This window comes from Drosophila guanche, unplaced genomic scaffold (assembly GCF_900245975.1).
Source record: "Drosophila guanche unplaced genomic scaffold, DGUA_6, whole genome shotgun sequence".
Classification (NCBI taxonomy): Eukaryota; Metazoa; Arthropoda; class Insecta; order Diptera; family Drosophilidae; genus Drosophila; species Drosophila guanche.
Window position 1 is genome coordinate 3276642 of NW_022995748.1, and position 12538 is coordinate 3289179.

Below are 12538 nucleotides of genomic sequence, written 5' to 3' on the forward strand. Positions count from 1 at the left end.
CCCCCCCCCCCCCCCCCCCCCTTCACGCCTGCTCATTAGTCTGCGGAGTAAAATGTGCCCTGAAAGTTGAGGAACAACAAAAAGTGTTTCCCTTCTGACAACTGCAGTTTTTAATGGACGATGGAGTACAGGAGAGTGGCTGGAAAAGGGAAGAGAAAGTGCAGGGATAGTGGGGAGTCTGAAGTGCCATATGTTTTCATTATTTGAGCACAGATTGGGTGCAATTTCATTGCACTGCTGCCAACAAAGATTTCTCTATCGGCAGCTGTAAAGTCTTGAAATATTTCCAGTGCCTAGAGTTTCCGCCTGAAACTAGGTCCTGAAACTCCCAACTACGGTTAAACATTTTAGTTGTTGGAAATCATTTTGGGGTTCATTAAAAGAGCTTGAAGGAGCCAATTCCTGCGGCTCTTTGTATCAACTTTACTCCTACTTAAATAGATTTATTTTACACACTTATCCGACTGCATATTGTGCACGTATTTATTGTATATTTTTTGTTGAGCTTTCTATTCGATGTTGTAGCTTCAAGACCTTCGCCCCACACACACAAAATTTGAAATTCGTTTGACTTGACCTCTTATCCCACACGCCCACAAGCAAATCCATATCTGAAAATCACATTGAACCTCGAATTGAATGCACTTTGGACTACAGTCTCTTGAGGGTCTGCAACTGGTGTGTGTCTGCTGTGTGTGGGTGGGCGTTGTCTCTTTATTGCAGTCCAAAAACAGAAATTCAATTTACAGTCAATGACTTTGTCAATGTTTCGCTTGAACCACGTTCGCTGCAACATTCAATGGTTCGTGCAATGCCCCTTCAATGCTTTAACTAATGAGTGCAGGAATGTTGGTTGCCTTCTTACAAATGCCTACCAATAGGTGTCGTAACTTGCGAGACATTTCATACAATCTTCATACAAAAAACCTCTAAATGTGTCTGTAAATTCTCTTTTATAACAGTGCCAACTCTCTGTCATATCTTTCTTCCATCTGCATCGTTACCTTCTCTTCTAACTCTGGTCGTAGCTTCTTTAACCTCTCTCTTATCATTCTTCCCACAAGCACTGTCGAAAATTCCTCTTAATGTCTATGGAAATTGCTTTCAATCTTGCCCCTAAATACCTTCAATCTTCTGTCATGCAACCCACAACCCATCGCAAGCTCCCTTCGATTTCCCTCGCCACTCCCTCCCATCAGTCCTGCTCGCAGCTCTTTTTCTCTGTTGAAATTCAATTTTTTATGTCTTGTCAGTGGCCTGCATCACCTGTGTGACAGCTGCTGTCAAACATGGTTTAGATGGTGCCACAGATACGAGCCACAGATACGAAATGATCAAAGACACAGCGAGAAAAGGGGGGAGCACAAAGCAAAAACTAGGAAAAGCTCAGAGAAAAGTGGGTAAAAGCCCAGCACACCACAGCAAAGACTGTCGAAAAATCGAGCAAAGTGTGTGGATTTTTTGATTGTAGTTTGGCTTTTAACCCATTTGCCCGTACTCCTCTAGGCTTACGCAATGCATTTGCTGCTGCTGCTGCTGCAACACACTGACTGCAGACAGTAACTGCAAACCAAAGAAATACAAATGCGTATGTAAATTTTGTGTTCGCAAACAAAAATCCTATGAGGAAATCCTATGGGCAGAGGCCAACGCAAAACAAATGAATGACTGACTAAATGAGTGTATGAGTGTGTGTGTGTGTGTGCAAAATATTTGAATAATTGACAGGCGGCAAGCCAGAGACTTTGTTGCTATTATTTCTGGCGTTTTTCTATTGTCGAAAAGGCAGGCACAGACACAGGCACAGACACAGACACTGCCGGACATACTCGTATGACTCGCGTCGACATGCGGGGGCGTTGCTTGGTGTCTGGTCTACAAAATTACTAGACCGCTCCCCCTTGCCCACAGCTATTCGTTAGCCAACAAATATTTCGCAAATAACAAATATTTTCACAAAAACAAAATATAGTTTGGGGGCAAGACGCTGCTTGAGATACCCTAGAAACAAAATAAATCGATAGTTTAAGGGGTTCTATGACTAAAAGCGCTGGCGATGCCTGTGACAAATATGTAAGAAAATGAATCACAATGAAGACTCAGATCGAGAGACAGAAAGAAGAGCTACATATAGTACATAGATATGTACATTTGTACATACAAATATGTATATGTAATAACTGGAGCTGTAAAAGTACCTGTAATACTAACAGTTGCATTCAAAATTCAACAGCTGAAAATTGGAAAAATGTTGGAAAATGGGCAAAACGGGCAAACGAGAAAACGAGCAAAAGGAAAATTGCATTAACCTGAAAATGTCACAAGCGGCACTGAGCGAAAAATCTTGCAGCGTTGGACCGGAAATCGTTAAATGCTCATTTTGAAATTACTTTTTAGCCAAACCATAAAATATGCAAGCATTTGGCAGTAATAAAACTACGTTAAAGCGTTAAAAGTGGCAATTAAATTCGTAATATTAGTTAATTATTGCCACTAAATAAACAGAAACTCGTGCTGTGGAAATGGTATGAATATCAATGGTTTAATGGATTTTTGTGATACATTCATGATCCGTGCAATCTGTCGATTGATTTTAATGGATTTCCATGCATTTGAGCAAAGTTATGGATGAAAACACTAAAAGTCAATGAACTTTTGAAATTAAATAGCAATTGTAGCTTTGAGCTCCTCGATAGAAAGCTATAAAATCATTAGATATGAAAAATTAATACTTAAAAAATGACAAGAGAAACGAACTGTAACTTCAGCTTGAAAATAAAGGTTTTTCCTGTTCTGTTCAGAAGTTTGTGGGATAAATATGGTACCAGAATATCTCGTTTACTTTCTACCGCATTTAATGTACAAATCTGCACTTCATTGGAAGCATCTGCCATTGCAGAGTAAAGAACAACTGAATCATCAGCTTCTGCTGCTGTTTGTGGAGTTATACATTTGGACAAATATTGACATATAAATGATTCAAGAACTGATATAATTATAGACAGACGGATAAACAGATAAACGTACCAGAAAAAACAACAAAAGGCAAAACAAAAAAAAGATGACTCACTCTTTGAGGGGAATCCCAAATAGTTCAGGTGGCTCCACTATTTGCAAATCTCATTCAATATTTGCTTATTTTCTCTCAGTGCATAGCCGGCCGCTTGCTGATTAGTTGTTGCTTTTGCCTTTTGACCAGCAGCGAAAAATAAAACAACAACAAAAGCGCCAGAGCGACACAGCGACACAGAGTGCGAAAGAGAAAAAGATTAAATTGGAAAAGTTCGCGGAAAATGTCAGTTTAAATAATGCCTCAAAATGGACATGTGAATTGACATGTGGCTGTGCCAATTTATATTGAAAAGGTTTTTCTATATATATTACACAGCAATGTACATAGACAGACATAACAGGCAGATACAGGCGGGGGCTTTGGCAAAGGGCTTTCCACGGCCCTCCCATTGGTCTCTAACTTTTTTCTGGTTTTTATTTGGTTTTGGTTTTTGGTTTTTGGTTTTTCAATTAAAATATGTAAATCCCATATGAATGGACATGCGTTGCCTTTTCCAGTGGATAAAATTCAATTTAATTAAATATGCAAATAACAAAAAAATCGGTTTCTATATACGAAGTGCCACGCCCTTTGGGTATACCATTTGAAGTTCGAAGTAAGTTTTTTTCCTTTGCAGAAGAGCACAAAAGGATTGCTGCTGCTTGTCTGTTCATTTAGCGTGGTGCCAGCGTATACTTTGATTTGTTTGAATTTAAATTAAAATTAAATAATGCTGAAGGGTGAAAAATAAATACAAGAATTTCCTTTGGCATTTGAAGCCTCAATCCAAGTAATCACATCCTTGCAGGGCATCTTAATCATTGGCACTTGCAAATAAACTTTCTTTCTTTATTTTTTCTCTGTGGGTTTTGGTTTTCTAGTTTGTGCTTGGGCTTGGGTTCGGAGTTTGCGGGAAATGGTGGCCATAAAATGCATTTTCTCAAACTTTTTCGATGTCCAACCATAACGACGACACTCGGTGCGATGTACAAGAGTTTGAATACCAATTTGTGGATGTGCCCAGAGAGTTTTGTACTTCGGCTGATGACCACAATTGAGGAGATGGAAGCAATGAAGGATGACCGCAAAATTGCGGCCAGCCAGAGTACTTGTCCTTTCTCTCTGTCTCCAGCTCTGTGGTTCCTGCCTCGCCCCTGAGTTGTGCCGAAAATTCCAATTGCAATGTGGTTAAGGCCAGCGTAATATCCAAAGGCTTTTCCTCACAAGTGCAGCGCAAACAGTGCAGACTCTCGAGAGTGCAGCCTATGCTCAGCAATAATGTCAATTTCGAAGTAATAAAACAATGAAGTGTTGCCTAAAAATAACTCATTTCTGCAGCGAAAGATAAGGAGTACATAAGAAATATTATTATTGTACGCAATTCATTTATAAATGGAAAATGGCAGCAGAATTTTTCCCAGTAAATCCACAACCAACAAAACGTTAAACGATCCATCCATCTCTCAGATATTTATGCACAAAACGCATCCCGATCGATACATCTCTGCGGTTATCTGTCCACAAAAAGCGCCCAAAGCTCATCATTAATAATGTTTCCACATCCAAGAATCCATTTGCCACAAACCATTGCAAATGAGTGAATGAGATGGGTAAAAACCCTTTTGGTTTTGCTCTCTCTTTCTCTTTCTCTTTCTCTTTCAGTTTTCCTTATTTATCGCCCAGCCATTGCCAGGATACTGGCCCTGTCTCTGCCCACTGCCGCCTGCCCTGCTGCTGCTGTCCTGCTGTCCTGCTGTCCTGCTGGCTGTGGTTGCACACTCACAGCTCGTCCTGCGTCTGCTTTTCTTCTCTGCCATTTGGGCGTGTCCCAGCATCCTTTTCGATGCATTGAAATAAATTGCAAAATGCATTAAAAAGGAAGGAAAATGCAGAGAAGGGGAGGCAAAAACTTGAGCCATAATCAATCTTCATGTGGAAATGCTTCATTGCTTTGCAGCAGAAAGAGAGCAGAGATATGCTGGGGAGAGATATATGTAGGGAGGGAAATATATATGTAGGAGAAATATTGCTCATTAAATTGTGTGTTGAGAAGGAACGGGCACATTTATGGGTTGGGGGCAATGGGCAATGCAATTCAATTTCACACACTGATGAATGCTCCTGCTCCCAAAATTGTATCTCTACCACCCCAGCTGTAGCTGTGTGTATTATATAACCATCCATCGATATGCACACACACACACACACACACACACACACACACGTCAATTGCAACTGTGAATTTCCCTGGAAATTATTGATCGAAAAATCAATTCTAATTAAATTGTCAACGTTTTACGCCCCATTGAGGCTCTGCCACCTGCCACCTGCCGCCACCCTCCATCGAAAATAACTGATTATGTGTGCATATAATATCCATGTATCTGTAACTACATATTTACTGTACATGTACATATGTACTGTGTGTGATTATGTATATGCATTTTGTGTCTTTGCGTATCTTCATCCTCTTATGTGTAATTGCATTTTCAGCTCATTTGGGCTCTGGCTTTGCTCTGTTTTCACTTGATTCGCTTTGCCACAAACAAAGTTACGTGGCCTGAGAGAGTTTTCCATTTTCCATTTCCCATTTTCCATTTGCCATATCCCCCATTCGTGGCTGTGCAGCTCATTGAATTCATTTTAAATGTACGACTAAACAAATTAGTAGGAGACCAGGACAAATGTAAATGTTGTGTGGATGTGGCATGTGGCATTTGCCATTTGGATGATGATGATGATAATGTGGCTTTTAAGCGTGCCACGCGGTCAGGTTTCCGTGGAGCCATTTGGTTGGGAATGCTCTCCATGTCTGTCTGTCTATCTGCCTGCCTTAAATTTGTATTTAAGCTGATTTAAAATTTTTGCTAATTGGTTCAGAGTTTTGCTAAATTAAGTACTCGCTTGGGAGATGGACCAAATGCGGGATTGGATGAGTGCATATTTGAGGGAGAGAATTTGATTGAAAATGCGAATTTAATGTAGGGAATAGAAGCAGAAAGAGTTTGAATTACCATTTAGAGTACTTTTACATATAATTCGAATTAAATTGTTAAACTCTTTACGAAACTAATCACATGTAGATACACTAGTTTTGATCTTTTTGATCTTTTCTGATTGAGTTTTAATTAAACTGATTAGTGGAGTGCCTCCAGCTACTAAATCTTGTTATAATACTTTTTTCTGTGCGTGTTTGAAACCAAAGAAATGCCTTCTACAACAACCAGCTAACGCTAACCTTCAGATTAATATCCCACAATCCTGTAATTCATTCTGAAACCTCTTTATGGGACCCATAAAACTATGCTAACAAAATGTACCTACAAATTGTTGTCATTTGTAGTATTTTTCCCAACGATGTAGTATTTTTTCCGTACCTTGTTTCATGGTTACATATTAAATATCTACAAATTGTTACTTCCTATCCCTTAGAGCTGTACTATTTGCTCGACTTTGCCATTTATTTTGATGCTTTTACATAGCCCCCCTTTGAATTTCATTAATTCCATTTGCAATGCTAAAAGAAAATTATGCTCTAGCAGTTGCTGGCATTTGAAACTTTATTCTCGACTTTCGTATGCCATCCATTTCCATTAAGTTCTCGACTACCCCAGGAGGAATAAATTCATGCACACGTACACGGTCCACGTACAGATGGAATACATATTCCATTTGTTGTAATTTAATTACTTTGCATTTGTTGCGCGGGGAGAGGAAGTGGCAATGGCAGAAACACACCCATACAATCCTTTTTAAGTCTCTGGAGCGCTTCTTCATCTCCGGCTTCCTGCTCCGGCTTGGTGCTGCTTCGTGGTCTTGCTCTTGCAAGTCCATCTCCTGTTTCTGCCTCGTTCTGCTGCTCAATCTCCTGTTTTTGCTCATCCTTCTCCATGCTGGTTCTGCTCATCTTCTTTGTGAATGTTCTTCTGCCTCCTCCTTGGCACTGTTTCTGCTCCTTGCTGTGCTGTCTCTTGGTAATTTGCACACGCGCTCAAAAGTAGGCAATGAAAACGATTGTCCTCTTTTGCTCTCTCCTGCACTGCTTTCTGGCCTGCGTGTGCTCTTTCTTCTTCTGCGTCTGCTTTGGCACCTCCTCCACTAGTGTTACAGCCACTCGAACTAATGCTAAATGCCATTACACTGTTCTCTGAGTTCTCTTTTAACAGCTTCCATTATGTCTTCTGATGTTTTCTTTTACTGCTTGTTTAACATCTTCCTCTGATGCTGCTTTTACTGGGGTTTTCTCCTGCTTTTCTTACGTGTTTGTGTATTGCTTCAGGAGTTTCCACTGATTCTTCTGCAGATTCTTCCCTGGCTGCCAATACCAATCCATTGGCTCCACATTCTACAGCTGCTTACTGCCCACCCTCTACCAATTCTGAAGCTACTTCTATCGACTACTTCTACTGCTTCTTCTACTGTTTATGAATATTCCACAACTTTTACAGCTTCTTATACCAAATGTGCTGCTATAGCTTTTCCTACAACGTTTTCCCACTACTTCCATAAAGCTCCACCAAGTACAGTTTTTATTTTGTTCTGTCCATTTTTCTGCACATAGTGCGTGTGTGTGTGTGTGTGTGTGTGTGTGTGTGTGTGTGTGTGTGTGTATTTTAAAGCCACTCCCAAAGCCGTGCACAAAATTTCAGCTGACATTGTTCTTGTTGCAAAAGCTTCATTAGTAGCTTCTGCTGCTGCACACAGGAGGGGCAACTGCAGCAATGGCAGGGAGCAGCAGCACAGGCAGCAGCAGTTAAAAACAACAACAATGATGTGAATTTATATTGGCGGCATTAGTTAGTGCAGTAGAGAGACAGAGAGAGAGACACAACCAAAGAGAGGTAGAATTTCCGCTGCTAGTGCGATTCTGCCTCAGTCGCTGTCCCTGTAGCTGCTTACTGCGTCCTGCGTTTGGTGTGTCCTGTGTCCTGTGTCCTGTGTCCCGTATCCCTTATCCCGTTGAAAACCAACATGGCGTCGCTTAGTCTTCGTCGAACTGCTTTCATTTTCCATTTGCACGACCTCGTTTTAAGCCAGCAACCAGAGAGGCAGAGACAGGGGCACAGTAATCGCATCTAAGGTTAGAGTTTGAGCGAAAAGAAGAAGCTTGGGGGAGTGGCACTGGCACTAGGCATAGATGATGTTAGCTGGTGTCTGCCTGCCTGCCTGTAGTCCACTTTTCTTTAGCTATTCTCGTCTTTTGGCTGTGTTCTCCCCTGCGTACTGCTTGCTCTCTTGAAGTTCCCGTTCTACACTGCTTTGCACTGCTTCTTCTACAGCTACTGCTGCTGCAATTTATGCTGCTTGTTTTGCTGTTTTTATTATTGCGAGCTTCTGTCCTGCTGCTGCCGCTGCCGCTGCCGCTGCCGCTGTTGTTGTTGTTTATTTTTAGCCCGCGGCTGTGGGTGGACACCACAGGACATGAAAGATAACGGTGTCCCCCATAACATTATGTATTCGACTATGTAATACCCCACCCATTCATGTGGCATTTACATTTCCTTGTTCATGTACAGGAATTTTAGGAGGCGCCTGCGCTAACGCTCTCTAGGCTCCTCTCTCTCTCTGTCGGTGAGCAGAGCTCTCTTCTTGTATGTGGAATAACTACAACGCAGTAGCAGGCAGGCAGCAGCGACAACAACGCTGAGCCCCTCCTAAGCTCCCCCTGGCTGTCTCGCATACATTTTTCATTCAATACTAGGAGCCGGGCCTGCCCCTCCTCACTTCAGTCTCTTGTCAGCCACCCACTTCCGGTTGCGTCACTTTGCCAGGGCTCGAAGGTTGGCTGGAATGGTCTGGGTCTGCCAGCAGCTCTGCGTCAATTCTCTCTCGTTCTCTCCCCTTTTTGTCGTTTTCCTGGCTTAAACTTTTGTTCAACTTTGCCCTCTGACTTTGTCGCAGACACCCATACAGGCGCAGGAACTTGCAACTGCCACACGAACGACGTCTCTTTAATTGAGGTCGTCCCCGTTGAAGTTAATAATAAGCAGAGAGCGCACAGAGAGAGAGAGAGAGGATCCTGCATCCGCAACAACGAGCCATGGGCGCCACCAGCCGCCACCCACTGGCTGCTGCTGTATCTGTATCTCTCTCCCTGTATCCTCTCTGTATCCCTGTGTTACTCTGCTCCTCTGGGGATTTTATATAATTTTAAAGCCTCTGCCAGCTGCAACTTCTTCTGTGGCAGAGCGACGACTGCAATGCCAAATGCCCTGCCATGTCCTGCGGCCCAAGGCTTTAAGTGCGCATCGCATTATGTAAAATGTTCGTACATTGTACATGCCGGATTTGCGCCACGAAAATAATGAAACAAATTTAAGTGCAGGTCCTTAGAGAGGGAGAGACCAGAGCTTGGGCAGTCAGAAACAAAATCAGATGCAGCTGGAATCCGTTTTGGGAATTAAGTCGAATTTAATATGTATGTGGAATGCAATGGGGATTTCTCTGTATAGATTAAGAATAAGAGTGGTCCATTCTGGAGATGCTTTTAGGTGGAGCTTAAGATTCAATAAAGGTTATAGAGCAGGAACTTCTACTCCAACATCTGCTTTAACTATGAAAATATCTTAGCACAGAATAAATGTAATGTAATGTAATGGATTTCGTCGCACATCCAAGCACTAGCAAAGCTTTTAAGCAATCATTATCAGCCATTAGATTTCCTTTTTCTTTTGTCTTTATTTATTCCCTAATCTGCCGTTTTGCTCCAGGGGCTCTTTGCATTTAATAAGTTTTGTTGCTTATCCTTCTGTGCGTATCAGACATTTTGCCAACAAATTCGAGCAATTCCAGTAATTTACCTTCCCTCCCAGAGGGGCTGCGTTTTAGGGAAAAAGTTTAAACCTTTGGGGCAAGTCTCCTTTTCTCTTCCTCTGTGTCTTTTGCCTTCGACGTGTGTGGGGTTGGCTCTTTTATCTAATTCCTTTGCTACAGAATAGCCATTTGTACGTCCTCATGTCCTGTCATTCCCGTGTCCTTCAACTTTGTGCGAGGCTCCAATGGGTCTGCCAGGATGGATATGGATGCTGCTGCTGCCTGCAGCTCCTGATGTTGATAAATTTCACGCCCTGCAGGAGCACACCAGCCAGGGAATTCGCTTCCCCTGAAATTACTTTGACTGCAGTCCTTTCCCGCAGAACACGGGGAGGCAGGATGTTGCCCAGTGACGCCGCCCAACAATGATTGAATGAAAGGCTAAAAAAAGGATTTCAGGAATTTCTTCACTCTGTATACACACACACAACTGTGTGGGTAGTGCTGTTGGTGTGTGTGTGTGTTATGCTATGTACTGAAGGGATTCCTGCCCCACCAAAACCCATCTACAGCCCATCCACCCATTCGAAATATACACAGAAATAACCTCAAACAAGGACGTTCGGTGAGAAACTTTTTGCGAGCACAAAAGCGACAGGAGATGGGGTTGGAGCGCAGCTCCTTCTGATGCTGCTGCTTCTTATGTATTACATAAGGCGTGTGCGGTGTGCGGTTTGAGCTCCCTCCCTCCCAACACACACACAAACACACAGAAACATGACAGTAATGCAATTTACAGACGCCCCAAAAGCTCTCTGCCCGCCTCTCTGCAGCATTACTTCGCTGCTCCGCCACTCCACTCCCACCCACACACGGAGGTGGAGGACCCTAGTGTGGTCGAAATGGCGCAACAAATGTTGCTGGGGCTGCCGCTACCCTGCACCGTGCAAGTGTTCACGTTATGGCCCCTAAAACCGGGCGGACTTTTAGCTGAATTGATTTTTCTATGGCACCTCCAGTGCGCATGCCGGGCACTCGCTCTCTCTCTCTCTCTCTCTGTCTCTGGGCTCTGCTGGGACTGCATTTTCATACATCACTCGAGTGCCACCCGCAACCGCCTCTTTTGAGTCACATGCCACACAGAGTGCTGCTGCTGCTGGCTCTGCTTCTGCTCGCTGCATGCTCTGACCTGAGCAAACGTTGCTACTTTCTGCTGCCTGTGGACTGGAAACTGCAGCATCAGCAGCAGCAGCAGTCTCGCAAATCCTACATATGTACATATATACATACATTTATATGAATATATGTACATGGATGTATCTAGTATCTGCCGCACATACTCGTTTTTGTACATGTTTGGGGGATTGCTGGCGTCCGTCCTTCCATTTTCCCGCTCATTCCTGCTCGTTCTATATGGCCTGGCCATATTTTAAGTGCTTCTGCTTAAAGCGCTTAGTGCGGCTTTAAAAAATCTTTCTCGGGAAATGCAAGAGGGAAAAGTTGGGGAAACAGAAGAGATATAAATGCAGGGAAACCCCAAAACAAAAAATAAGCAAAGGTGAACAGATGTAAATGGATGTAGAACGATGGATTGGTATAAGATAGTTGATAGATAGATGATAGATAGATAGAAAATAGCATCTGGCTGCATCATGTTGTGGGTTTCCCCACAATTCCTATAAGTCTTTGAACAAATGACAATCTCAAATGAGAATTTATCTCTGTGTCTCCAGCTTTTGGGTTTAGCTTCAGCTTATTTCTATGGCCCCTTTTTATCTATAAATTTAGCACACAAATCTTCTAATTGGAAATTTAATTTTCTAGATGTTTGTTTTCCTGTAGAATTAATAATTAATTATTTCTCTGAGTTACGGATATACGGACAGAACTATGTAACAACGTTACCAGAATTAATGAGAATGAAGTAGAGGAAGAATTGATTAAAAATTGTTTTCTCTTGTGGATCGAGCATGGGAAAACGCTTTTGATGGAACTCCTCTCCCTTTTAGTTGAACAATATTCCTGTTCTACTTGTACTTCAAATTTAATTATTTGTAAGAGAAATACCTAAAAACCGAATCTTAAAAATGCAGAAACTGACGTTATTATGCAAAGACTGACCAGCAGAAATTACATACTGAAATTCTTCGAATTAAATATCTAGAAACCTTGAACTTTGGTCTAGGGAAACTGTCTACAAATTCGAGGAATTTCAAGGAAAGGAAACCTTACTCGCTTGGAAAAACAAGAATTTCGTCACTGATAGATGATAGATATCCGTGATAGATGATCCTTGTAGATATGCGTAACGAAATGGATACAGCCCACAACCCCTTTGGCTGCAGCTTCCCTTACGTTTGACAGCGAGAGAGATTCCCTTGGTATTTGTTAAGATTAAAAGTTATTCCATATTACACAGCACATTCCCTGTCAATGGAATGCAAATGAGAGACTATGGCTGCGACTGAGGACTGGGGTCTGGGACTATGGATGCAGGGTTGCTCGGAGGGGGACAGGGCTGGCGCTTATCGACACAACAGATTAGCACGCAACACACCAGAGAGATGAGAGAGACCAGAGACAACGACGACGTTGACCCCTTGGATCGATCGTTTAAGCAGTGCTTTGCTGTGCCATTGAACGCGTTCGTAAGCCTCAATTGTAAATCGATCTGTGTGCAACAAACAAAAAACAAAACAAAAAGAAAAGAAAAGAAGAGAAGAGAAACCTTCT